The sequence below is a fragment of the Lissotriton vulgaris genome, chromosome 2_1, assembly GCF_964263255.1.
Source record: "Lissotriton vulgaris chromosome 2_1, aLisVul1.2, whole genome shotgun sequence".
In the NCBI taxonomy this organism is placed as follows: Eukaryota; Metazoa; Chordata; class Amphibia; order Caudata; family Salamandridae; genus Lissotriton; species Lissotriton vulgaris.
Window position 1 is genome coordinate 1,269,746,059 of NC_141687.1, and position 26,404 is coordinate 1,269,772,462.

Here is a 26,404-nt window from a genome sequence, read left to right on the forward strand (position 1 = left end):
CCTGAGGTCTCTCCTGATAGGAGGTAGTTAAGTAGAAATTTGCTGCTTAGCTGACCCGGCAGGAGCGAATATATGCCAAAAATGTATGCAGAATTAGCTTTTCAGTGAACAGCAGCCAGGCACATTTGAGCTAGTTTTACTTGTAAGTGGGGTTGGAAACGGTTTTAAGGCTCAGTACTGCGCTCAAAAGACGCGGCCCTGAGGTCTCTCCTGATAGGAGGTAGTTAAGTAGAAATTTGCTGCTCAGCTGACCCGTCAGGTGCAAACGTATGCCAAAAATGTACGCAGAACAAGCTTTTTAGTGAACAGCAGCCAGGCACATTTTAGCTAGTTTTACTTGTAAGTGGAGTTTTAAACGCTTTTCAGGCTCAGTACTGCGCTCAAAGGATGCAGCCCTGAGGTCTCTCCTGATAGGAGGTAGTTAAGTAGAAATTCGCTGCTCAGCTGACCCGGCAGGAGCAAACGTATGCCAAAAATTTACGCAGAACCAATTTTTCAGTGAAGGCACATTTTAGCTAGTTTTACTTGTAAGTTGAGTTGTAAACACTTTTCAGGCTCAGTACTGCGCTCAAAGGATGCAGCCCTGAGGTCTCTCCTGATATGAGGTAGTTAAGTAGAAATTCACTGCTCAGCTGACCCATCAGGTGCAAACGTATGCCAAAAATGTAAGCAGAACGAGATTTTCAGTGAACAGCAGCCAGGCACATTTTAGCTAGTTTTACTTGTAAGTGGAGTTGTAAACGCTTTTCAGGCTCAGTACTGCGCTCAAAGGATGCAGTCCTGAGGTCTCTCCTGATAGGAAGTAGTTAAGTAGAAATTCGCTGCTCAGCTGACCCGGAAGGAGCAAATATATGCCAAAAATGTATCCAGAATGAGCTTTTTAGTGAAGAGCAGCCAGGCACATTTTAGCATGTTTTACTTGTAAGTGGGGTTTTAAACGCTTTTCAGGCTCAGTACTGCGCCCAAAGGATGCAGCCCTGAGGTCTCTCCTGATAGGAGGTAGTTAAGTAGAAATTCGCTGCTCAGCTGACCCGGCAGGAGCAAACGTATGCCAAAAATTTACGCAGAACCAATTTTTCAGTGAAGGCACATTTTAGCTAGTTTTACTTGTAAGTTGAGTTGTAAACACTTTTCAGGCTCAGTACTGCGCTCAAAGGATGCAGCCCTGAGGTCTCTCCTGATATGAGGTAGTTAAGTAGAAATTCACTGCTCAGCTGACCCATCAGGTGCAAACTTATGCCAAAAATGTAAGCAGAACGAGATTTTCAGTGAACAGCAGCCAGGCACATTTTAGCTAGTTTTACTTGTAAGTGGAGTTGTAAACGCTTTTCAGGCTCGGTACTGCGCTCAAAGGATGCAGCCCTGAGGTCTCTCCTGATAGGAAGTAGTTAAGTAGAAATTCGCTGCTCAGCTGACCCAGAAGGAGCAAATATATGCCAAAAATGTATCCAGAATGAGCTTTTTAGTGAAGAGCAGCCAGGCATATTTTAGCATGTTTTACTTGTAAGTGGGGTTGGAAACTCTTTTCAGGCTCAGTACTGAGCTCAAAAGATGCAACCCTGAGGTCTCTCCTGATAGGAGGTAGTTAAGTAGAAATTCACTGCTCAGCTGACACGTCAGGTGCAAACGTATGCCAAAAATGTACGCAGAATGAGCTTTTCAGTGAAGAGCAGCCAGGCACATTTTAGTAGTTTTACTTGTAAGTGGCGTTAGAAACTCTTTTCAGGCATAGTACTGCGCTAAAAAGATGCAGCCCTGAGGTCTCTCAAGATAGCAGGTGGTTAAGTAGAAATTTCCCGCTTGGCTGACCCAGCAGGAGCAAACGTATGCCAAAAATGTACGCAGAACCAGCTTTTCAGTGAAGAGCAGCCAGGGACATTTTAGCTAGTTTTACTTGTAATTGGGGTTGGAAACGGTTTTCAGGCTCAGTACTGCACTCAAAAGATGCAGCCCTGAGGTCTCTCCTGATAGGAGGTAGTTAAGTAGAAATTTGCTGCTCAGCTGACCCGGCAGGAGCAAACGTATGCCACAAATGTACGCAGAACCAATTTTTCAGTGAAGGCACATTTTAGCTAGTTTTACTTGTAAGTGGGGTTGGAAAGGCTTTTCAGGCTCAGTACTGCGCTCAAAAGATGCAGCCCTGAGGTCTCCCCTGATAGGATGCAGTTAAGTAGAAATTCGCTGCTCAGCTGACCCGGCAGGAGCGAATATATGCCAAAAATGTATGCAGAATTAGCTTTTCAGTGAACAGCATCCAGGCACATTTTAGCTAGTTTTACTTGTAAGTGGGGTTGGAAACGGTTTTAAGGCTCAGTACTGCGCTCAAAAGACGCGGCCCTGAGGTCTCTCCTGATAGGAGGTAGTTAAGTAGAAATTTGCTGCTCAGCTGACCCGCCAGGTGCAAACGTATGCCAAAAATGTACGCAGAACAAGCTTTTTAGTGAACAGCAGCCAGGCACATTTTAGCTAGTTTTACTTGTAAGTGGGGTTTTAAACGCTTTTCAGGCTCAGTACTGCGCTCAAAGGATGCAGCCCTGAGGTCTCTCCTGATAGGAGGTAGTTAAGTAGAAATTCGCTGCTCAGCTGACCCGGCAGGAGCAAACGTATGCCAAAAATTTACGCAGAACCAATTTTTCAGTGAAGGCACATTTTAGCTAGTTTTACTTGTAAGTTGAGTTGTAAACACTTTTCAGGCTCAGTACTGCGCTCAAAGGATGCAGCCCTGAGGTCTCTCCTGATATTAGGTAGTTAAGTAGAAATTCACTGCTCAGCTGACCCATCAGGTGCATACGTATGCCAAAAATGTACGCAGAACGAGATTTTCAGTGAACAGCAGCCAGGCACATTTTAGCTAGTTTTACTTGTAAGTGGAGTTGTAAACGCTTTTCAGGCTCAGTACTGCGCTCAAAGGATGCAGCCATGAGGTCTCTCCTGATAGGAAGTAGTTAAGTAGAAATTCGCTGCTCAGCTGACCCGGAAGGAGCAAATATATGCCAAAAATGTATCCAGAATGAGCTTTTTAGTGAAGAGCAGCCAGGCACATTTTAGCATGTTTTACTTGTAAGTGGGGTTGGAAACTCTTTTCAGGCTCAGTACTGAGCTCAAAAGATGCAACCCTGAGGTCTCTCCTGATAGGAGGTAGTTAAGTAGAAATTCACTGCTCAGCTGACACGTCAGGTGCAAACGTATGCCAAAAATGTACGCAGAATGAGCTTTTCAGTGAACAGCAGGAAGGGACATTTTAGCTAGTTTTACTTGTAAGTGGGGTTGTAAATGCTTTTCAGGCTCAGTACTGCGCTCAAAGGATGCAGCCCTGAGGTCTCTCCTGATAGGAGGTAGTTAAGTAGAAATTCGCTGCTCAGCTGACCCGGCAGGAGCAAATATATGCCAAAAATGTATGCAGAATTAGATTTTTAGTGAACAGCAGCCAGGCACATTGTAGCTAGTTTTACTTGTAAGTGGGGTTGGAAACGGATTTCAGGCTCAGTACTGCGCTCAAAAGATGCAGCCCTGAGGTCTCTCCTGATAGGAGGTAGTTAAGTAGAAATTCACTGCTCAGCTGACCAGGCAGCAGCAAATGTATGCCAAAAATGTACGTAGAATGAGCTTTTCAGTGAACAGCAGCCAGGCACATTTTAGCTAGTTTTACTTGTAAGTGGGGTTGGAAACACTTTTCAGGCTCAGTACTGCGCTCAAAGGATGCAGCCCTGAGGTCTCTCCTGATAGGAGGTAGTTAGGTAAAAATTTGCTGCTCAGCTGACCCGGCAGGAGCAAATATATGCCAAAAATGTATGCAGAATTAGCTTTTCAGTGAACAGCAGCCAGGCACATTTTAGCTAGTTTTACTTGTAATTGAGGTTGGAAATGGTTTTCAGGCTCAGTACTGCACTCAAAAGATGCAGCCCTGAGGTCTCTCCTGATAGGAGGTAGTTAAGTAGAAATTCGCTGCTCAGCTGACCCGGCAGGAGCAAACGTATGCCATAAATGTACGCAGAACCAATTTTTCAGTGAAGGCACATTTTAGCTAGTTTTACTTGTAAGTGGGGTTGGAAACGCTTTTCAGGCTCAGTACTGCGCTCAAAGGATGCAGCCCTGAGGTCTCTCCTGATAGGAGGTAATTAAGTAGAAATTCACTGCTCAGCTGACACGTCAGGTGCAAACGTATGCCAAAAATGTACGCAGAACGAGCTTTTCAGTGCAGAGCAGCCAGGCACATTTTAGCTAGTTGTACTTGTAAGTGGGGTTGGAAACGGATTTCAGGCTCAGTACTGCGCTAACAAGATGCAGCCCTGAGGTCTCTCCTGATAGGAGGTAGTTAAGTAGAAATTCACTGCTCGGCTGACCCGGCAGGAGCAAACGTATGCCAAAAATGTACGCAGAACGAGCTTTTCAGTGAACAGCAGCCAGGCACAGTTTAGCTAGTTTTTCTTGTAAGTGGAGTTGTAAACACTTTTCAGGCTCAGTACTGCGCTCAAAGGATGCAGCCCTGAGGTCTCTCCTGATAGGAGGTAGTTAAGTAGAAATTCACTGCTCAGCTGACCCATCAGGTGCAAACGTATGCCAAAAATGTACGCAGAACGAGATTTTCAGTGAACAGCAGCCAGGCACATTTTAGCTAGTTTTACTTGTAAGTGGAGTTGTAAACGCTTTTCAGGCTCAGTACTGCGCTCAAAGGATGCAGCCCTGAGGTCTCTCCTGATAGGAGGTAGTTAAGTAGAAATTTGCTTCTCAGCTGAGCCGGCAGGAGCAAATATATGCCAAAAATGTACGTAGAATGAGCTTTTCAGTGAACAGCAGCCAGGCACATTTTAGCTAGTTTTACTTGTAAGTGGGGTTGGAAACACTTTTCAGGCTCAGTACTGCGCTCAAAGGATGCAGCCCTGAGGTCTCTCCTGATAGGAGGTAGTTAAGTAAAAATTTGCTGCTCAGCTGACCCGGCAGGAGCAAATATATGCCAAAAATGTATGCAGAATTAGCTTTTCAGTGAACAGCAGCCAGGCACATTTTAGCTAGTTTTACTTGTAATTGAGGTTGGAAATGGTTTTCAGGCTCAGTACTGCACTCAAAAGATGCAGCCCTGAGGTCTCTCCTGATAGGAGGTAGTTAAGTAGAAATTCGCTGCTCAGCTGACCCGGCAGGAGCAAACGTATGCCAAAAATGTACGCAGAACCAATTTTTCATTGAATGCACATTTTAGCTAGTTTTACTTGTAAGTGGGGTTGGAAAGGCTTTTCAGGCTCAGTACTGCGCTCAAAAGATGCAGCCCTGAGGTCTCCCGTGATAGGACGTAGTTAAGTAGAAAATCGCAGCTCAGCTGACCCGGCAGGAGCAAATATATGCCAAAAATGTATGCAGAATTAGCTTTTCAGTGAACAGCAGCCAGGCACATTTTAGCTAGTTTTACTTGTAATTGAGGTTGGAAATGGTTTTCAGACTCAGTACTGCACTCAAAAGATGCAGCCCTGAGGTCTCTCCTGATAGGAGGTAGTTAAGTAGAAATTCGCTGCTCAGCTGACCCGGCAGGAGCAAACGTATGCCAAAAATGTACGCAGAACCAATTTTTCAGTGAATGCACATTTTAGCTAGTTTTACTTGTAAGTGGGGTTGGAAAGGCTTTTCAGGCTCAGTACTGCGCTCAAAAGATGCAGCCCTGAGGTCTCCCCTGATAGGACGTAGTTAAGTAGAAAATCGCAGCTCAGCTGACCCGGCAGGAGCAGATATATGCCAAAAATGTATGCAGAATTAGCTTTTCAGTGAACAGCAGCCAGGCACATTTTAGTTAGTTTTACTTGTAATTGAGGTTGGAAATGGTTTTCAGACTCAGTACTGCACTCAAAAGATGCAGCCCTGAGGTCTCTCCTGATAGGACGTAGTTAAGTAGAAAATCGCAGCTCAGCTGACCCGGCAGGAGCAAATATATGCCAAAAATGTATGCAGAATTAGCTTTTCAGTGAACAGCAGCCAGGCACATTTTAGCTAGTTTTACTTGTAATTGAGGTTGGAAATGGTTTTCAGACTCAGTACTGCACTCAAAAGATGCAGCCCTGAGGTCTCCCCTGATAGGACGTAGTTAAGTAGAAAATCGCTGCTCAGCTGACCCGGCAGGAGCAAATATATGCCAAAAATGTATGCAGAATTAGCTTTTCAGTGAACAGCAGCCAGGCACATTTTAGCTAGTTTTACTTGTAAGTGGGGTTGGAAACGGTTTTCAGGCTCAGTACTGCGCTCAAAAGACGCGGCCCTGAGGTCTCTCCTGATAGGAGGTAGTTAAATAGAAATTTGCTGCACAGCTGACCCGTCAGGTGCAAACATATGCCAAAAATGTACGCAGAACGAGCTTTTTAGTGAACAGCAGCCAGGCACATTTTAGCTAGTTTTACTTGTAAGTGGGGTTGTAAACGCTTTTCAGGCTCAGTACTGCGCTTAAAGGATGCAGCCCTGAGGTCTCTCCTGATAGGAGGTAGTTAAGTAGAAATTTGCTGCTCAGCTGACCCGGCAGGAGCAAACGTATGCCAAAAATGTACGCAGAACCAGCTTTTCAGTGAAGAGCAGCCAGGCACATTTTAGCTAGTTTTACTTGTAAGTGGGGTTGGAAATGCTTTTCAGGCTCAGTACTGCACTCAAAAGATGCAGCCCTGAGGTCTCTCCTGATAGGAGGTAGTTAAGTAGAAATTCGCTGCTCAGCTGACCCGGCAGGAGCAAACGTATGCCAAAAATGTACGCAGAATGAGCTTTTCAGTGAAGAGCAGCCAGGCACATTTTAGCACGTTTTACTTGTAAGTGGCGTTAGAAACTCTTTTCAGGCATAGTACTGCGCTAAAAAGATGCAGCCCTGAGGTCTCTCAAGATAGCAGGTGGTTAAGTAGAAATTTCCCGCTTGGCTGACACAGCAGGAGCAAACGTATGCCAAAAATGTACGCAGAACCAGCTTTTCATTGAAGAGCAGCCAGGGACATTTTAGCTAGTTTTACTTGTAATTGGGGTTGGAAACGGTTTTCAGGCTCAGTACTGCACTCAAAAGATGCAGCCCTGAGGTCTCTCCTGATAGAAGGTAGTTAAGTAGAAATTTGCTGCTCAGCTGACCCGGCAGGAGCAAACGTATGCCACAAATGTACGCAGAACCAATTTTTCAGTGAAGGCACATTTTAGCTAGTTTTACTTGTAAGTGGGGTTGGAAAGGCTTTTCAGGCTCAGTACTGCGCTCAAAAGATGCAGCCCTGAGGTCTCCCCTGATAGGATGCAGTTAAGTAGAAATTCGCTGCTCAGCTGACCCGGCAGGAGCGAATATATGCCAAAAATGTATGCAGAATTAGCTTTTCAGTGAACAGCAGCCAGGCACATTTTAGCTAGTTTTACTTGTAAGTGGGGTTGGAAACGGTTTTAAGGCTCAGTACTGCGCTCAAAAGACGCGGCCCTGAGGTCTCTCCTGATAGGAGGTAGTTAAGTAGAAATTTGCTGCTCAGCTGACCCGCCAGGTGCAAACGTATGCCAAAAATGTACGCAGAACAAGCTTTTTAGTGAACAGCAGCCAGGCACATTTTAGCTAGTTTTACTTGTAAGTGGGGTTTTAAACGCTTTTCAGGCTCAGTACTGCGCTCAAAGGATGCAGCCCTGAGGTCTCTCCTGATAGAAGGGAGTTAAGTAGAAATTCGCTGCTCAGCTGACCCGGCAGGAGCAAACGTATGCCAAAAATTTACGCAGAACCAATTTTTCAGTGAAGGCACATTTTAGCTAGTTTTACTTGTAAGTTGAGTTGTAAACACTTTTCAGGCTCAGTACTGCGCTCAAAGGATGCAGCCCTGAGGTCTCTCCTGATATGAGGTAGTTAAGTAGAAATTCACTGCTCAGCTGACCCATCAGGTGCAAACGTATGCCAAAAATGTACGCAGAACGAGATTTTCAGTGAACAGCAGCCAGGCACATTTTAGCTAGTTTTACGTGTAAGTGGAGTTGTAAACGCTTTTCAGGCTCAGTACTGCGCTCAAAGGATGCAGCCCTGAGGTCTCTCCTGATAGGAAGTAGTTAAGTAGAAATTCGCTGCTCAGCTGACCCGGAAGGAGCAAATATATGCCAAAAATGTATCCAGAATGAGCTTTTTAGTGAAGAGCAGCCAGGCACATTTTAGCATGTTTTACTTGTAAGTGGGGTTGGAAACTCTTTTCAGGCTCAGTACTGAGCTCAAAAGATGCAACCCTGAGGTCTCTCCTGATAGGAGGTAGTTAAGTAGAAATTCACTGCTCAGCTGACACGTCAGGTGCAAACGTATGCCAAAAATGTACGCAGAATTAGATTTTTAGTGAACAGCAGCCAGGCACATTGTAGCTAGTTTTACTTGTAAGTGGGGTTGGAAACGGATTTCAGGCTCAGTACTGCGCTCAAAAGATGCAGCCCTGAGGTCTCTCCTGATAGGAGGTAGTTAAGTAGAAATTCACTGCTCAGCTGACCCGGCAGCAGCAAATGTATGCCAAAAATGTACGTAGAATGAGCTTTTCAGTGAACAGCAGCCAGGCACATTTTAGCTAGTTTTACTTGTAAGTGGGGTTGGAAACACTTTTCAGGCTCAGTACTGCGCTCAAAGGATGCAGCCCTGAGGTCTCTCCTGATAGGAGGTAGTTAAGTAAAAATTTGCTGCTCAGCTGACCCGGCAGGAGCAAATATATGCCAAAAATGTATGCAGAATTAGCTTTTCAGTGAACAGCAGCCAGGCACATTTTAGCTAGTTTTACTTGTAATTGAGGTTGGAAATGGTTTTCAGGCTCAGTACTGCACTCAAAAGATGCAGCCCTGAGGTCTCTCCTGATAGGAGGTAGTTAAGTAGAAATTCGCTGCTCAGCTGACCCGGCAGGAGCAAACGTATGCCAAAAATGTACGCAGAACCAATTTTTCAGTGAAGGCACATTTTAGCTAGTTTTACTTGTAAGTGGGGTTGGAAACGCTTTTCAGGCTCAGTACTGCGCTCAAAGGATGCAGCCCTGAGGTCTCTCCTGATAGGAGGTAATTAAGTAGAAATTCACTGCTCAGCTGACACGTCAGGTGCAAACGTATGCCAAAAATGTACGCAGAACGAGCTTTTCAGTGCAGAGCAGCCAGGCACATTTTAGCTAGTTGTACTTGTAAGTGGGGTTGGAAAAGCTTTTCAGGCTCAGTACTGCACTCAAAAGATGCAGCCCTGAGGTCTCTAATGATAGGAGGTAATTAAGTAGAAATTCACTGCTCAGCTGACACGTCAGGTGCAAACGTATGCCAAAAATGTACGCAGAACGAGCTTTTCAGTGCAGAGCAGCCAGGCACATTTTAGCTAGTTGTACTTGTAAGTGGGGTTGGAAAAGCTTTTCAGGCTCAGTACTGCACTCAAAAGATGCAGCCCTGAGGTCTCTAATGATAGGAGGTAGTTAAGTAGAAATTCGCTGCTCACCTGACCTGGCAGGAGCAAACGTATGCCAAAAATGTACGCAGAATGAGCTTTTCAGTGAACAGCAGCCAGGCACATTTTAGCTAGTTTTACTTGTAAGTGGGGTTGGAAACGGATTTCAGGCTCAGTACTGCGCTAACAAGATGCAGCCCTGAGGTCTCTCCTGATAGGAGGTAGTTAAGTAGAAATTCACTGCTCGGCTGACCCGGCAGGAGCAAACGTATGCCAAAAATGTACGCAGAACGAGCTTTTCAGTGAACAGCAGCCAGGCACAGTTTAGCTAGTTTTTCTTGTAAGTGGAGTTGTAAACACTTTTCAGGCTCAGTACTGCGCTCAAAGGATGCAGCCCTGAGGTCTCTCCTGATAGGAGGTAGTTAAGTAGAAATTCACTGCTCAGCTGACCCATCAGGTGCAAACGTATGCCAAAAATGTACGCAGAACGAGATTTTCAGTGAACAGCAGCCAGGCACATTTTAGCTAGTTTTACTTGTAAGTGGAGTTGTAAACGCTTTTCAGGCTCAGTACTGCGCTCAAAGGATGCAGCCCTGAGGTCTCTCCTGATAGGAGGTAGTTAAGTAGAAATTTGCTTCTCAGCTGACCCGGCAGGAGCAAATATATGCCAAAAATGTATGCAGAATTAGCTTTTTAGTGAACAGCAGCCAGGCACATTGTAGCTAGATGTACTTGTAAGTGGGGTTGGAAACGCTTTTCAGGCTCAGTACTGCGCTCAAAGGATGCAGCCCTGAGGTCTCTCCTGATAGGAGGTAGTTAAGTAAAAATTTGCTGCTCAGCTGACCCGGCAGGAGCAAATATATTCCAAAAATGTATGCAGAATTAGCTTTTCAGTGAACAGCAGCCAGGCACATTTTAGCTAGTTTTACTTGTAATTGGGGTTGGAAATGATTTTCAGGCTCAGTACTGCACTCAAAAGATGCATTCCTGAGGTCTCTCCTGATAGGAGGTAGTTAAGTAGAAATTCGCTGCTCAGCTGACCCGGCAGGAGCAAACGTATGCCAAAAATGTACGCAGAACCAATTTTTCATTGAATGCACATTTTAGCTAGTTTTACTTGTAAGTGGGGTTGGAAAGGCTTTTCAGGCTCAGTACTGCGCTCAAAAGATGCAGCCCTGAGGTCTCCCGTGATAGGACGTAGTTAAGTAGAAAATCGCAGCTCAGCTGACCCGGCAGGAGCAAATATATGCCAAAAATGTATGCAGAATTAGCTTTTCAGTGAACAGCAGCCAGGCACATTTTAGCTAGTTTTACTTGTAATTGAGGTTGGAAATGGTTTTCAGACTCAGTACTGCACTCAAAAGATGCAGCCCTGAGGTCTCTCCTGATAGGAGGTAGTTAAGTAGAAATTCGCTGCTCAGCTGACCCTGCAGGAGCAAACGTATGCCAAAAATGTACGCAGAACCAATTTTTCAGTGAATGCACATTTTAGCTAGTTTTACTTGTAAGTGGGGTTGGAAAGGCTTTTCAGGCTCAGTACTGCGCTCAAAAGATGCAGCCCTAAGGTCTCCCCTGATAGGACGTAGTTAAGTAGAAAATCGCAGCTCAGCTGACCCGGCAGGAGCAAATATATGCCAAAAATGTATGCAGAATTAGCTTTTCAGTGAACAGCAGCCAGGCACATTTTAGCTAGTTTTACTTGTAATTGAGGTTGGAAATGGTTTTCAGACTCAGTACTGCACTCAAAAGATGCAGCCCTGAGGTCTCTCCTGATAGGACGTAGTTAAGTAGAAAATCGCAGCTCAGCTGACCCGGCAGGAGCAAATATATGCCAAAAATGTATGCAGAATTAGCTTTTCAGTGAACAGCAGCCAGGCACATTTTAGCTAGTTTTACTTGTAATTGAGGTTGGAAATGGTTTTCAGACTCAGTACTGCACTCAAAAGATGCAGCCCTGAGGTCTCCCCTGATAGGACGTAGTTAAGTAGAAAATCGCTGCTCAGCTGACCCGGCAGGAGCAAATATATGCCAAAAATGTATGCAGAATTAGCTTTTCAGTGAACAGCAGCCAGGCACATTTTAGCTAGTTTTACTTGTAAGTGGGGTTGGAAACGGTTTTCAGGCTCAGTACTGTGCTCAAAAGACGCGGCCCTGAGGTCTCTCCTGATAGGAGGTAGTTAAATAGAAATTTGCTGCACAGCTGACCCGTCAGGTGCAAACATATGCCAAAAATGTACGCAGAACGAGCTTTTTAGTGAACAGCAGCCAGGCACATTTTAGCTAGTTTTACTTGTAAGTGGGGTTGTAAACGCTTTTCAGGCTCAGTACTGCGCTCAAAAGATGCAGCCCTGAGGTCTCTCAAGATAGCAGGTGGTTAAGTAGAAATTTCCCGCTTGGCTGACACAGCAGGAGCAAACGTATGCCAAAAATGTACGCAGAACCAGCTTTTCAGTGAAGAGCAGCCAGGGACATTTTAGCTAGTTTTACTTGTAATTGGGGTTGGAAACAGTTTTCAGGCTCAGTACTGCACTCAAAAGATGCAGCCCGGAGGTCTCTCCTGATAGGAGGTAGTTAAGTAGAAATTTGCTGCTCAGCTGACCCGGCAGGAGCAAATATATGCCAAAAATGTATGCAGAATTAGCTTTTCAGTGAACAGCAGCCAGGCACATTTTTGCTAGTTTTACTTGTAAGTGGGGTTGGAAATGCTTTTCAGGCTCAGTACTGCACTCAAAAGATGCAGCCCTGAGGTCTCTCCTGATAGGAGGTAGTTAAGTAGAAATTCGCTGCTCAGCTGACCCGGCAGGAGCAAACGTATGCCAAAAATGTACGCAGAATGAGCTTTTCAGTGAAGAGCAGCCAGGCACATTTTAGCACGTTTTACTTGTAAGTGGCGTTAGAAACTCTTTTCAGGCATAGTACTGCGCTAAAAAGATGCAGCCCTGAGGTCTCTCAAGATAGCAGGTGGTTAAGTAGAAATTTCCCGCTTGGCTGACACAGCAGGAGCAAACGTATGCCAAAAATGTACGCAGAACCAGCTTTTCAGTGAAGAGCAGCCAGGGACATTTTAGCTAGTTTTACTTGTAATTGGGGTTGGAAACAGTTTTCAGGCTCAGTACTGCACTCAAAAGATGCAGCCCGGAGGTCTCTCCTGATAGGAGGTAGTTAAGTAGAAATTTGCTGCTCAGCTGACCCGGCAGGAGCAAACGTATGCCACAAATGTACGCAGAACCAATTTTTCAGTGACGGCACATTTTAGCTAGTTTTACTTGTAAGTGGGGTTGGAAAGGCTTTTCAGGCTCAGTACTGCGCTCAAAAGATGCAGCCCTGAGGTCTCCCCTGATAGGATGCAGTTAAGTAGAAATTCGCTGCTCAGCTGACCCGGCAGGAGCGAATATATGCCAAAAATGTATGCAGAATTAGCTTTTCAGTGAACAGCAGCCAGGCACATTTTAGCTAGTTTTACTTGTAAGTGGGGTTGGAAACGGTTTTAAGGCTCAGTACTGCGCTCAAAAGACGCGGCCCTGAGGTCTCTCCTGATAGGAGGTAGTTAAGTAGAAATTTGCTGCTCAGCTGACCCGTCAGGTGCAAACGTATGCCAAAAATGTACGCAGAACAAGCTTTTTAGTGAACAGCAGCCAGGCACATTTTAGCTAGTTTTACTTGTAAGTGGGGTTTTAAACGCTTTTCAGGCTCAGTACTGCGCTCAACGGATGCAGCCCTGAGGTCTCTCCTGATAGGAGGTAGTTAAGTAGAAATTCGCTGCTCAGCTGACCCGGCAGGAGCAAACGTATGCCAAAAATTTACGCAGAACCAATTTTTCAGTGAAGGCACATTTTAGCTAGTTTTACTTGTAAGTTGAGTTGTAAACACTTTTCAGGCTCAGTACTGCGCTCAAAGGATGCAGCCCTGAGGTTTCTCCTGATATGAGGTAGTTAAGTAGAAATTCACTGCTCAGCTGACCCATCAGGTGCAAACGTATGCCAAAAATGTACGCAGAACGAGATTTTCAGTGAACAGCAGCCAGGCACATTTTAGCTAGTTTTACTTGTAAGTGGAGTTGTAAACGCTTTTCAGGCTCAGTACTGCGCTCAAAGGATGCAGCCCTGAGGTCTCTCCTGATAGGAAGTAGTTAAGTAGAAATTCGCTGCTCAGCTGACCCGGAAGGAGCAAATATATGCCAAAAATGTATCCAGAATGAGCTTTTTAGTGAAGAGCAGCCAGGCACATTTTAGCATGTTTTACTTGTAAGTGGGGTTGGAAACTCTTTTCAGGCTCAGTACTGAGCTCAAAAGATGCAACCCTGAGGTCTCTCCTGATAGGAGGTAGTTAAGTAGAAATTCACTGCTCAGCTGACACGTCAGGTGCAAACGTATGCCAAAAATGTACGCAGAATGAGCTTTTCAGTGAACAGCAGCCAGGCACATTTTAGCTAGTTTTACTTGTAAGTGGGGTTGTAAATGCTTTTCAGGCTCAGTACTGCGCTCAAAGGATGCAGCCCTGAGGTCTCTCCTGATAGGAGGTAGTTAAGTAGAAATTCGCTGCTCAGCTGACCCGGCAGGAGCAAATATATGCCAAAAATGTATGCAGAATTAGATTTTTAGTGAACAGCAGCCAGGCACATTGTAGCTAGTTTTACTTGTAAGTGGGGTTGGAAACGGATTTCAGGCTCAGTACTGCGCTCAAAAGATGCAGCCCTGAGGTCTCTCCTGATAGGAGGTAGTTAAGTAGAAATTCACTGCTCAGCTGACCCGGCAGCAGCAAATGTATGCCAAAAATGTACGTAGGATGAGCTTTTCAGTGAACAGCAGCCAGGCACATTTTAGCTAGTTTTACTTGTAAGTGGGGTTGGAAACACTTTTCAGGCTCAGTACTGCGCTCAAAGGATGCAGCCCTGAGGTCTCTCCTGATAGGAGGTAGTTAAGTAAAAATTTGCTGCTCAGCTGACCCGGCAGGAGCAAATATATGCCAAAAATGTATGCAGAATTAGCTTTTCAGTGAACAGCAGCCAGGCACATTTTAGCTAGTTTTACTTGTAATTGAGGTTGGAAATGGTTTTCAGGCTCAGTACTGCACTCAAAAGATGCAGCCCTGAGGTCTCTCCTGATAGGAGGTAGTTAAGTAGAAATTCGCTGCTCAGCTGACCCGGCAGGAGCAAACGTATGCCAAAAATGTACGCAGAACCAATTTTTCAGTGAAGGCACATTTTAGCTAGTTTTACTTGTAAGTGGGGTTGGAAACGCTTTTCAGGCTCAGTACTGCGCTCAAAGGATGCAGCCCTGAGGTCTCTCCTGATAGGAGGTAATTAAGTAGAAATTCACTGCTCAGCTGACACGTCAGGTGCAAACGTATGCCAAAAATGTACGCAGAACGAGCTTTTCAGTGCAGAGCAGCCAGGCACATTTTAGCTAGTTGTACTTGTAAGTGGGGTTGGAAAAGCTTTTCAGGCTCAGTACTGCACTCAAAAGATGCAGCCCTGAGGTCTCTAATGATAGGAGGTAGTTAAGTAGAAATTCGCTGCTCACCTGACCTGGCAGGAGCAAACGTATGCCAAAAATGTACGCAGAATGAGCTTTTCAGTGAACAGCAGCCAGGCACATTTTAGCTAGTTTTACTTGTAAGTGGGGTTGGAAACGGATTTCAGGCTCAGTACTGCGCTAACAAGATGCAGCCCTGAGGTCTCTCCTGATAGGAGGTAGTTAAGTAGAAATTCACTGCTCGGCTGACCCGGCAGGAGCAAACGTATGCCAAAAATGTACGCAGAACGAGCTTTTCAGTGAACAGCAGCCAGGCACAGTTTAGCTAGTTTTTCTTGTAAGTGGAGTTGTAAACACTTTTCAGGCTCAGTACTGCGCTCAAAGGATGCAGCCCTGAGGTCTCTCCTGATAGGAGGTAGTTAAGTAGAAATTCACTGCTCAGCTGACCCATCAGGTGCAAACGTATGCCAAAAATGTACGCAGAACAAGATTTTCAGTGAACAGCAGCCAGGCACATTTTTAGCTAGTTTTACTTGTAAGTGGAGTTGTAAACGCTTTTCAGGCTCAGTACTGCGCTCAAAGGATGCAGCCCTGAGGTCTCTCCTGATAGGAGGTAGTTAAGTAGAAATTTGCTTCTCAGCTGACCCGGCAGGAGCAAATATATGCCAAAAATGTATGCAGAATTAGCTTTTTAGTGAACAGCAGCCAGGCACATTGTAGCTAGATTTACTTGTAAGTGGGGTTGGAAGCGCTTTTCAGGCTCAGTACTGCGCTCAAAGGATGCAGCCCTGAGGTCTCTCCTGATAGGAGGTAGTTAAGTAAAAATTTGCTGCTCAGCTGACCCGGCAGGAGCAAATATATTCCAAAAATGTATGCAGAATTAGCTTTTCAGTGAACAGCAGCCAGGCACATTTTAGCTAGTTTTACTTGTAATTGGGGTTGGAAATGGTTTTCAGGCTCAGTACTGCACTCAAAAGATGCATCCCTGAGGTCTCTCCTGATAGGAGGTAGTTAAGTAGAAATTTGCTGCTCAGCTGACCCGGCAGGAGCAAACGTATGCCAAAAATGTACGCAGAACCAATTTTTCATTGAATGCACATTTTAGCTAGTTTTACTTGTAAGTGGGGTTGGAAAGGCTTTTCAGGCTCAGTACTGCGCTCAAAAGATGCAGCCCTGAGGTCTCCCGTGATAGGACGTAGTTAAGTAGAAAATCGCAGCTCAGCTGACCCGGCAGGAGCAAATATATGCCAAAAATGTATGCAGAATTAGCTTTTCAGTGAACAGCAGCCAGGCACATTTTAGCTAGTTTTACTTGTAATTGAGGTTGGAAACGCTTTTCAGGCTCAGTACTGCGCTCAAAAGATGCAGCCCTGAGGTCTCTCCTGATATGAGTTAGTTAAGTAGAAATTCACTGCTCGGCTGACCCAGCAGGAGCAAACATATGCCAAAAATTTATGCAGAATTAGCTTTTCAGTGAACAGCAGCCAGGCACATTTTAGCTAGTTTTACTTGTAAGTGGGGTTGGAAACGCTTTTCAGGCTCAGTACTGCGCTCAAAAGATGCAGCCCTGAGGTCACTCCTGATAGGAGGTAGTTAAGTAGAAATTCACTGCTCAGCTGACCCGGCAGAAGCAAACGTATGCCAAAAATGTACGCACAATGAGCTTTTCAGTGAACAGCAGCCAGGCACATTTTAGATAGTTTTACTTGTAAGTGGGGTTGGAAATGCTTTTCAGGCTCAGTACTGCGCTCAAAAGATGCAGCCCTGAGGTCTCTCCTGATAGGAGGTAGTTAAGTAAAAATTTGCTGCTCAGCTGACCCGGCAGGAGCAAATATATGCCAAAAATGTATGCAGAATTATCTTTTCAGTGAACAGCAGCCAGGCACATTTTAGCTAGTTTTACTTGTAATTGAGGTTGGAAATGGTTTTCAGGCTCAGTACTGCACTCAAAAGATGCAGCCCTGAGGTCTCTCCTGATAGGAGGTAGTTAAGTAGAAATTCGCTGCTCAGCTGACCCGGCAGGAGCAAACGTATGCCAAAAATGTACGCAGAACCAATTTTTCAGTGAAGGCACATTTTAGCTAGTTTTACTTGTAAGTGGGGTTGGAAACGCTTTTCAGGCTCAGTACTGCGCTCAAAGGATGCAGCCCTGAGGTCTCTCCTGATAGGAGGTAATTAAGTAGAAATTCACTGCTCAGCTGACACGTCAGGTGCAAACGTATGCCAAAAATGTACGCAGAACGAGCTTTTCAGTGCAGAGCAGCCAGGCACATTTTAGCTAGTTGTACTTGTAAGTGGGGTTGGAAAAGCTTTTCAGGCTCAGTACTGCACTCAAAAGATGCAGCCCTGAGGTCTCTAATGATAGGAGGTAGTTAAGTAGAAATTCGCTGCTCACCTGACCTGGCAGGAGCAAACGTATGCCAAAAATGTACGCAGAATGAGCTTTTCAGTGAACAGCAGCCAGGCACATTTTAGCTAGTTTTACTTGTAAGTGGGGTTGGAAACGGATTTCAGGCTCAGTACTGCACTAACAAGATGCAGCCCTGAGGTCTCTCCTGATAGGAGGTAGTTAAGTAGAAATTCACCGCTCGGCTGACCCGGCAGGAGCAAACGTATGCCAAAAATGTACGCAGAACGAGCTTTTCAGTGAACAGCAGCCAGGCACAGTTTAGCTAGTTTTTCTTGTAAGTGGAGTTGTAAACACTTTTCAGGCTCAGTACTGCGCTCAAAGGATGCAGCCCTGAGGTCTCTCCTGATAGGAGGTAGTTAAGTAGAAATTCACTGCTCAGCTGACCCATCAGGTGCAAACGTATGCCAAAAATGTACGCAGAACAAGATTTTCAGTGAACAGCAGCCAGGCACATTTTTAGCTAGTTTTACTTGTAAGTGGAGTTGTAAACGCTTTTCAGGCTCAGTACTGCGCTCAAAGGATGCAGCCCTGAGGTCTCTCCTGATAGGAGGTAGTTAAGTAGAAATTTGCTTCTCAGCTGACCCGGCAGGAGCAAATATATGCCAAAAATGTATGCAGAATTAGCTTTTTAGTGAACAGCAGCCAGGCACATTGTAGCTAGATTTACTTGTAAGTGGGGTTGTAAACGCTTTTCAGGCTCAGTACTGCGCTCAAAGGATGCAGCCCTGAGGTTTCTCCTGATAGGAGGTAGTTAAGTAAAAATTTGCTGCTCAGCTGACCCGGCAGGAGCAAATATATTCCAAAAATGTATGCAGAATTAGCTTTTCAGTGAACAGCAGCCAGGCACATTTTAGCTAGTTTTACTTGTAATTGGGGTTGGAAATGGTTTTCAGGCTCAGTACTGCACTCAAAAGATGCATCCCTGAGGTCTCTCCTGATAGGAGGTAGTTAATTAGAAATTCGCTGCTCAGCTGACCCGGCAGGAGCAAACGTATGCCAAAAATGTACGCAGAACCAATTTTTCATTGAATGCACATTTTAGCTAGTTTTACTTGTAAGTGGGGTTGGAAAGGCTTTTCAGGCTCAGTACTGCGCTCAAAAGATGCAGCCCTGAGGTCTCCCGTGATAGGACGTAGTTAAGTAGAAAATCGCAGCTCAGCTGACCCGGCAGGAGCAAATATATGCCAAAAATGTATGCAGAATTAGCTTTTCAGTGAACAGCAGCCAGGCACATTTTAGCTAGTTTTACTTGTAATTGAGGTTGGAAATGGTTTTCAGACTCAGTACTGCACTCAAAAGATGCAGCCCTGAGGTCTCTCCTGATAGGAGGTAGTTAAGTAGAAATTCGCTGCTCAGCTGACCCGGCAGGAGCAAACGTATGCCAAAAATGTACGCAGAACCAATTTTTCAGTGAATGCACATTTTAGCTAGTTTTACTTGTAAGTGGGGTTGGAAAGGCTTTTCAGGCTCAGTACTGCGCTCAAAAGATGCAGCCCTGAGGTCTCCCCTGATAGGACGTAGTTAAGTAGAAAATCGCAGCTCAGCTGACCCGGCAGGAGCAAATATATGCCAAAAATGTATGCAGAATTAGCTTTTCAGTGAACAGCAGCCAGGCACATTTTAGCTAGTTTTACTTGTAATTGAGGTTGGAAATGGTTTTCAGACTCAGTACTGCACTCAAAAGATGCAGCCCTGAGGTCTCTCCTGATAGGACGTAGTTAAGTAGAAAATCGCAGCTCAGCTGACCCGGCAGGAGCAAATATATGCCAAAAATGTATGCAGAATTAGCTTTTCAGTGAACAGCAGCCAGGCACATTTTAGCTAGTTTTACTTGTAATTGAGGTTGGAAATGGTTTTCAGACTCAGTACTGCACTCAAAAGATGCAGCCCTGAGGTCTCCCCTGATAGGACGTAGTTAAGTAGAAAATCGCTGCTCAGCTGACCCGGCAGGAGCAAATATATGCCAAAAATGTATGCAGAATTAGCTTTTCAGTGAACAGCAGCCAGGCACATTTTAGCTAGTTTTACTTGTAAGTGGGGTTGGAAACGGTTTTCAGGCTCAGTACTGCGCTCAAAAGACGCGGCCCTGAGGTCTCTCCTGATAGGAGGTAGTTAAATAGAAATTTGCTGCACAGCTGACCCGTCAGGTGCAAACATATGCCAAAAATGTACGCAGAACGAGCTTTTTAGTGAACAGCAGCCAGGCACATTTTAGCTAGTTTTACTTGTAAGTGGGGTTGTAAACGCTTTTCAGGCTCAGTACTGCGCTTAAAGGATGCAGCCCTGAGGTCTCTCCTGATAGGAGGTAGTTAAGTAGAAATTTGCTGCTCAGCTGACCCGGCAGGAGCAAACGTATGCCAAAAATGTACGCAGAACCAGCTTTTCAGTGAAGAGCAGCCAGGCACATTTTAGCTAGTTTTACTTGTAAGTGGGGTTGGAAATGCTTTTCAGGCTCATTACTGCACTCAAAAGATGCAGCCCTGAGGTCTCTCCTGATAGGAGGTAGTTAAGTAGAAATTCGCTGCTCAGCTGACCCGGCAGGAGCAAACGTATGCCAAAAATGTACGCAGAATGAGCTTTTCAGTGAAGAGCAGCCAGGCACATTTTAGCAAGTTTTACTTGTAAGTGGCGTTAGAAACTCTTTTCAGGCATAGTACTGCGCTAAAAAGATGCAGCCCTGAGGTCTCTCAAGATAGCAGGTGGTTAAGTAGAAATTTCCCGCTTGGCTGACACAGCAGGAGCAAACGTATGCCAAAAATGTACGCAGAACCAGCTTTTCAGTGAAGAGCAGCCAGGGACATTTTAGCTAGTTTTACTTGTAATTGGGGTTGGAAATGGTTTTCAGGCTCAGTACTGCACTCAAAAGATGCAGCCCTGAGGTCTCTCCTGATAGGAGGTAGTTAAGTAGAAATTTGCTGCTCAGCTGACCCGGCAGGAGCAAACGTATGCCACAAATGTACGCAGAACCAATTTTTCAGTGACGGCACATTTTAGCTAGTTTTACTTGTAAGTGGGGTTGGAAAGGCTTTTCAGGCTCAGTACTGCGCTCAAAAGATGCAGCCTTGAGGTCTCCCCTGATAGGATGCAGTTAAGTAGAAATTCGCTGCTCAGCTGACCCGGCAGGAGCGAATATATGCCAAAAATGTATGCAGAATTAGCTTTTCAGTGAACAGCAGCCAGGCACATTTTAGCTAGTTTTACTTGTAAGTGGGGTTGGAAACGGTTTTAAGGCTCAGTACTGCGCTCAAAAGACGCGGCCCTGAGGTCTCTCCTGATAGGAGGTAGTTAAGTAGAAATTTGCTGCTCAGCTGACCCGTCAGGTGCAAACGTATGCCAAAAATGTACGCAGAACAAGCTTTTTAGTGAACAGCAGCCAAGCACATTTTAGCTAGTTTTACTTGTAAGTGGGGTTTTAAACGCTTTTCAGGCTCAGTACTGCGCTCAAAGGATGCAGCCCTGAGGTCTCTCCTGATAGGAGGTAGTTAAGTAGAAATTCGCTGCTCAGCTGACCCGGCAGGAGCAAACGTATGCCAAAAATGTACGCAGAACCAATTTTTCAGTGAAGGCACATTTTAGCTAGTTTTACTTGTAAGTGGGGTTGGAAACGCTTTTCAGGCTCAGTACTGCGCTCAAAGGATGCAGCCCTGAGGTCTCTCCTGATAGGAGGTAATTAAGTAGAAATTCACTGCTCAGCTGACACGTCAGGTGCAAACGTATGCCAAAAATTTACGCAGAACGAGCTTTTCAGTGCAGAGCAGCCAGGCACATTTTAGCTAGTTGTACTTGTAAGTGGGGTTGGAAAAGCTTTTCAGGCTCAGTACTGCACTCAAAAGATGCAGCCCTGAGGTCTCTCCTGATAGGAGGTAGTTAAGTAGAAATTCGCTGCTCACCTGACCTGGCAGGAGCAAACGTATGCCAAAAATGTACGCAGAATGAGCTTTTCAGTGAACAGCAGCCAGGCACATTTTAGCTAGTTTTACTTGTAAGTGGGGTTGGAAACGGATTTCAGGCTCAGTACTGCGCTCACAAGATGCAGCCCTGAGGTCTCTCCTGATAGGAGGTAGTTAAGTAGAAATTCACTGCTCGGCTGACCCGGCAGGAGCAAACGTATGCCAAAAATGTACGCAGAACGAGCTTTTCAGTGAACAGCAGCCAGGCACAGTTTAGCTAGTTTTTCTTGTAAGTGGAGTTGTAAACACTTTTCAGGCTCAGTACTGTGCTCAAAGGATGCAGCCCTGAGGTCTCTCCTGATAGGAGGTAGTTAAGTAGAAATTCACTGCTCAGCTGACCCATCAGGTGCAAACGTATGCCAAAAATGTACGCAGAACGAGATTTTCAGTGAACAGCAGCCAGGCACATTTTAGCTAGTTTTACTTGTAAGTGGAGTTTTAAACGCTTTTCAGGCTCAGTACTGCGCTCAAAGGATGCAGCCCTGAGGTCTCTCCTGATAGGAGGTAGTTAAGTAGAAATTTGCTTCTCAGCTGACCCGGCAGGAGCAAATATATGCCAAAAATGTATGCAGAATTAGCTTTTTAGTGAACAGCAGCCAGGCACATTGTAGCTAGATTTACTTGTAAGTGGGGTTGGAAACGCTTTTCAGGCTCAGTACTGCGCTCAAAGGATGCAGCCCTGAAGTCTCTCCTGATAGGAGGTAGTTAAGTAAAAATTTGCTGCTCAGCTGACCCGGCAGGAGCAAATATATTCCAAAAATGTATGCAGAATTAGCTTTTCAGTGAACAGCAGCCAGGCACATTTTAGCTAGTTTTACTTGTAATTGGGGTTGGAAATGGTTTTCAGGCTCAGTACTGTACTCAAAAGATGCATCCCTGAGGTCTCTCCTGATAGGAGGTAGTTAAGTAGAAATTCGCTGCTCAGCTGACCCGGCAGGAGCAAACGTATGCCAAAAATGTACGCAGAACCAATTTTTCAGTGAATGCACATTTTAGCTAGTTTTACTTGTAAGTGGGGTTGGAAAGGCTTTTCAGGCTCAGTACTGCACTCAAAAGATGCAGCCCTGAGGTCTCTCCTGATAGGAGGTAGTTAAGTAGAAATTCGCTGCTCAGCTGACCCGGCAGGACCAAACGTATGCCAAAAATGTACGCAGAACCAATTTTTCAGTGAATGCACATTTTAGCTAGTTTTACTTGTAAGTGTGGTTGGAAAGGCTTTTCAGGCTCAGTACTGCGCTCAAAAGATGCAGCCCTGAGGTCTCCCCTGATAGGACGTAGTTAAGTAGAAAATCGCAGCTCAGCTGACCCGGCAGGAGCAAATATATGCCAAAAATGTATGCAGAATTAGCTTTTCAGTGAACAGCAGCCAGGCACATTTTAGCTAGTTTTACTTGTAATTGAGGTTGGAAATGGTTTTCAGACTCAGTACTGCACTCAAAAGATGCAACCCTGAGGTCTCTCCTGATAGGACGTAGTTAAGTAGAAAATCGCAGCTCAGCTGACCCGGCAGGAGCAAATATATGCCAAAAATGTATGCAGAATTAGCTTTTCAGTGAACAGCAGCCAGGCACATTTTAGCTAGTTTTACTTGTAATTGAGGTTGGAAATGGTTTTCAGACTCAGTACTGCACTCAAAAGATGCAGCCCTGAGGTCTCCCCTGATAGGACGTAGTTAAGTAGAAAATCGCTGCTCAGCTGACCCGGCAGGAGCAAATATATGCCAAAAATGTATGCAGAATTAGCTTTTCAGTGAACAGCAGCCAGGCACATTTTAGCTAGTTTTACTTGTAAGTGGGGTTGGAAACGGTTTTCAGGCTCAGTACTGCGCTCAAAAGACGCGGCCCTGAGGTCTCTCCTGATAGGAGGTAGTTAAATAGAAATTTGCTGCACAGCTGACCCGTCAGGTGCAAACATATGCCAAAAATGTACGCAGAACGAGCTTTTTAGTGAACAGCAGCCAGGCACATTTTAGCTAGTTTTATTTGTAAGTGGGGTTGTAAACGCTTTTCAGGCTCAGTACTGCGCTTAAAGGATGCAGCCCTGAGGTCTCTCCTGATAGGAGGTTGTTAAGTAGAAATTTGCTGCTCAGCTGACCCGGCAGGAGCAAACGTATGCCAAAAATGTACGCAGAACCAGCTTTTCAGTGAAGAGCAGCCAGGCACATTTTAGCTAGTTTTACTTGTAAGTGGGGTTGGAAATGCTTTTCAGGCTCAGTACTGCACTCAAAAGATGCAGCCCTGAGGTCTCTCCTGATAGGAGGTAGTTAAGTAGAAATTTGCTGCTCAGCTGACCCGGCAGTAGCAAACGTATGCCAAAAATGTACGCAGAATGAGCTTTTCAGTGAAGAGCAGCCAGGCACATTTTAGCACGTTTTACTTGTAAGTGGCGTTAGAAACTCTTTTCAGGCATAGTACTGCGCTAAAAAGATGCAGCCCTGAGGTCTCTCAAGATAGCAGGTGGTTAAGTAGAAATTTCCCGCTTGGCTGACACAGCAGGAGCAAACGTATGCCAAAAATGTACGCAGAACCAGCTTTTCAGTGAAGAGCAGCCAGGGACATTTTAGCTAGTTTTACTTGTAATTGGGGTTGGAAACGGTTTTCAGGCTCAGTACTGCACTCAAAAGATGCAGCCCTGAGGTCTCTCCTGATAGGAGGTAGTTAAGTAGAAATTTGCTGCTCAGCTGAACCGGCAGGAGCAAACGTATGCCACAAATGTACGCAGAACCAATTTTTCAGTGACGGCACATTTTAGCTAGTTTTACTTGTAAGTGGGGTTGGAAAAGCTTTTCAGGCTCAGTACTGCGCTCAAAAGATGCAGCCCTGAGGTCTCCCCTGATAGGATGCAGTTAAGTAGAAATTCGCTGCTCAGCTGACCCGGCAGGAGCGAATATATGCCAAAAATGTATGCAGAATTAGCTTTTCAGTGAACAGCAGCCAGGCACATTTTAGCTAGTTTTACTTGTAAGTGGGGTTGGAAACGGTTTTAAGGCTCAGTACTGCGCTCAAAAGACGCTGCCCTGAGGTCTCTCCTGATAGGAGGTAGTTAAGTAGAAATTTGCTGCTCAGCTGACCCGTCAGGTGCAAACGTATGCCTAAAATGTACGCAGAACAAGCTTTTTAGTGAACAGCAGCCAGGCACATTTTAGCTAGTTTTACTTGTAAGTGGGGTTTTAAACGCTTTTCAGGCTCAGTACTGCGCTCAAAGGATGCAGCCCTGAGGTCTCTCCTGATAGGAGGTAGTTAAGTAGAAATTCGCTGCTCAGCTGACCCGGCAGGAGCAAACGTATGCCAAAAATGTACGCAGAACCAATTTTTCAGTGAAGGCACATTTTAGCTAGTTTTACTTGTAAGTTGAGTTGTAAACACTTTTCAGGCTCAGTACTGCGCTCAAAGGATGCAGCCCTGAGGTCTCTCCTGATATGAGGTAGTTAAGTAGAAATTCACTGCTCAGCTGACCCATCAGGTGCAAACGTATGCCAAAAATGTACGCAGAACGAGATTTTCAGTGAACAGCAGCCAGGCACATTTTAGCTAGTTTTACTTGTAAGTGGAGTTGTAAACACTTTTCAGGCTCAGTACTGCGCTCAAAGGATGCAGCCCTGAGGTCTCTCCTGATAGGAAGTAGTTAAGTAGAAATTCGCTGCTCAGCTGACCCGGAAGGAGCAAATATATGCCAAAAATGTATCCAGAATGAGCTTTTTAGTGCAGAGCAGCCAGGCACATTTTAGCATGTTTAACTTGTAAGTGGGGTTGGAAACTCTTTTCAGGCTAAGTACTGAGCTCAAAAGATGCAACCCTGAGGTCTCTCCTGATAGGAGGTAGTTAAGTAGAAATTCACTGCTCAGCTGACACGTCAGGTGCAAACGTATGCCAAAAATGTACGCAGAACGAGCTTTTCAGTGCAGAGCAGCCAGGCACATTTTAGCTAGTTGTACTTGTAAGTGGGGTTGGAAAAGCTTTTCAGGCTCAGTACTGTACTCAAAAGATGCAGCCCTGAGGTCTCTCCTGATAGGAGGTAGTTAAGTAGAAATTCGCTGCTCACCTGACCTGGCAGGAGCAAACGTATGCCAAAAATGTACGCAGAATGAGCTTTTCAGTGAACAGCAGCCAGGCACATTTTAGCTAGTTTTACTTGTAAGTGGGGTTGTAAATGCTTTTCAGGCTCAGTACTGCGCTCAAAGGATGCAGCCCTGAGGTCTCTCCTGATAGGAGGTAGTTAAGTAGAAATTCGCTGCTCAGCTGACCCGGCAGGAGCAAATATATGCCAAAAATGTATGCAGAATTAGATTTTTAGTGAACAGCAGCCAGGCACATTGTAGCTAGTTTTACTTGTAAGTGGGGTTGGAAACGGATTTCAGGCTCAGTACTGCGCTCAAAAGATGCAGCCCTGAGGTCTCTCCTGATAGGAGGTAGTTAAGTAGAAATTCACTGCTCAGCTGACCCGGCAGCAGCAAATGTATGCCAAAAATGTACGTAGAATGAGCTTTTCAGTGAACAGCAGCCAGGCACATTTTAGCTAGTTTTACTTGTAAGTGGGGTTGGAAACCCTTTTCAGGCTCAGTACTGCGCTCAAAGGATGCAGCCCTGAGGTCTCTCCTGATAGGAGGTAGTTAAGTAAAAATTTGCTGCTCAGCTGACCTGGCAGGAGCAAATATATGCCAAAAATGTATGCAGAATTAGCTTTTCAGTGAACAGCAGCCAGGCACATTTTAGCTAGTTTTACTTGTAATTGAGGTTGGAAATGGTTTTCAGGCTCAGTACTGCACTCAAAAGAGGCAGCCCTGAGGTCTCTCCTGATAGGAGGTAGTTAAGTAGAAATTCGCTGCTCAGCTGACCCGGCAGGAGCAAACGTATGCCAAAAATGTACGCAGAACCAATTTTTCAGTGAAGGCACATTTTAGCTAGTTTTACTTGTAAGTGGGGTTGGAAAGGCTTTTCAGGCTCAGTACTGCGCTCAAAAGATGCAGCCCTGAGGTCTCCCCTGATAGGACGTAGTTAAGTAGAAAATCGCTGCTCAGCTGACCCGGCAGGAGCAAATATATGCCAAAAATGTATGCAGAATTAGCTTTTCAGTGAACAGCAGCCAGGCACATTTTAGCTAGTTTTACTTGTAAGTGGGGTTGGAAACGGTTTTCAGGCTCAGTACTGCGCTCAAAAGACGCGGCCCTGAGGTCTCTCCTGATAGGTGGTAGTTAAATAGAAATTTG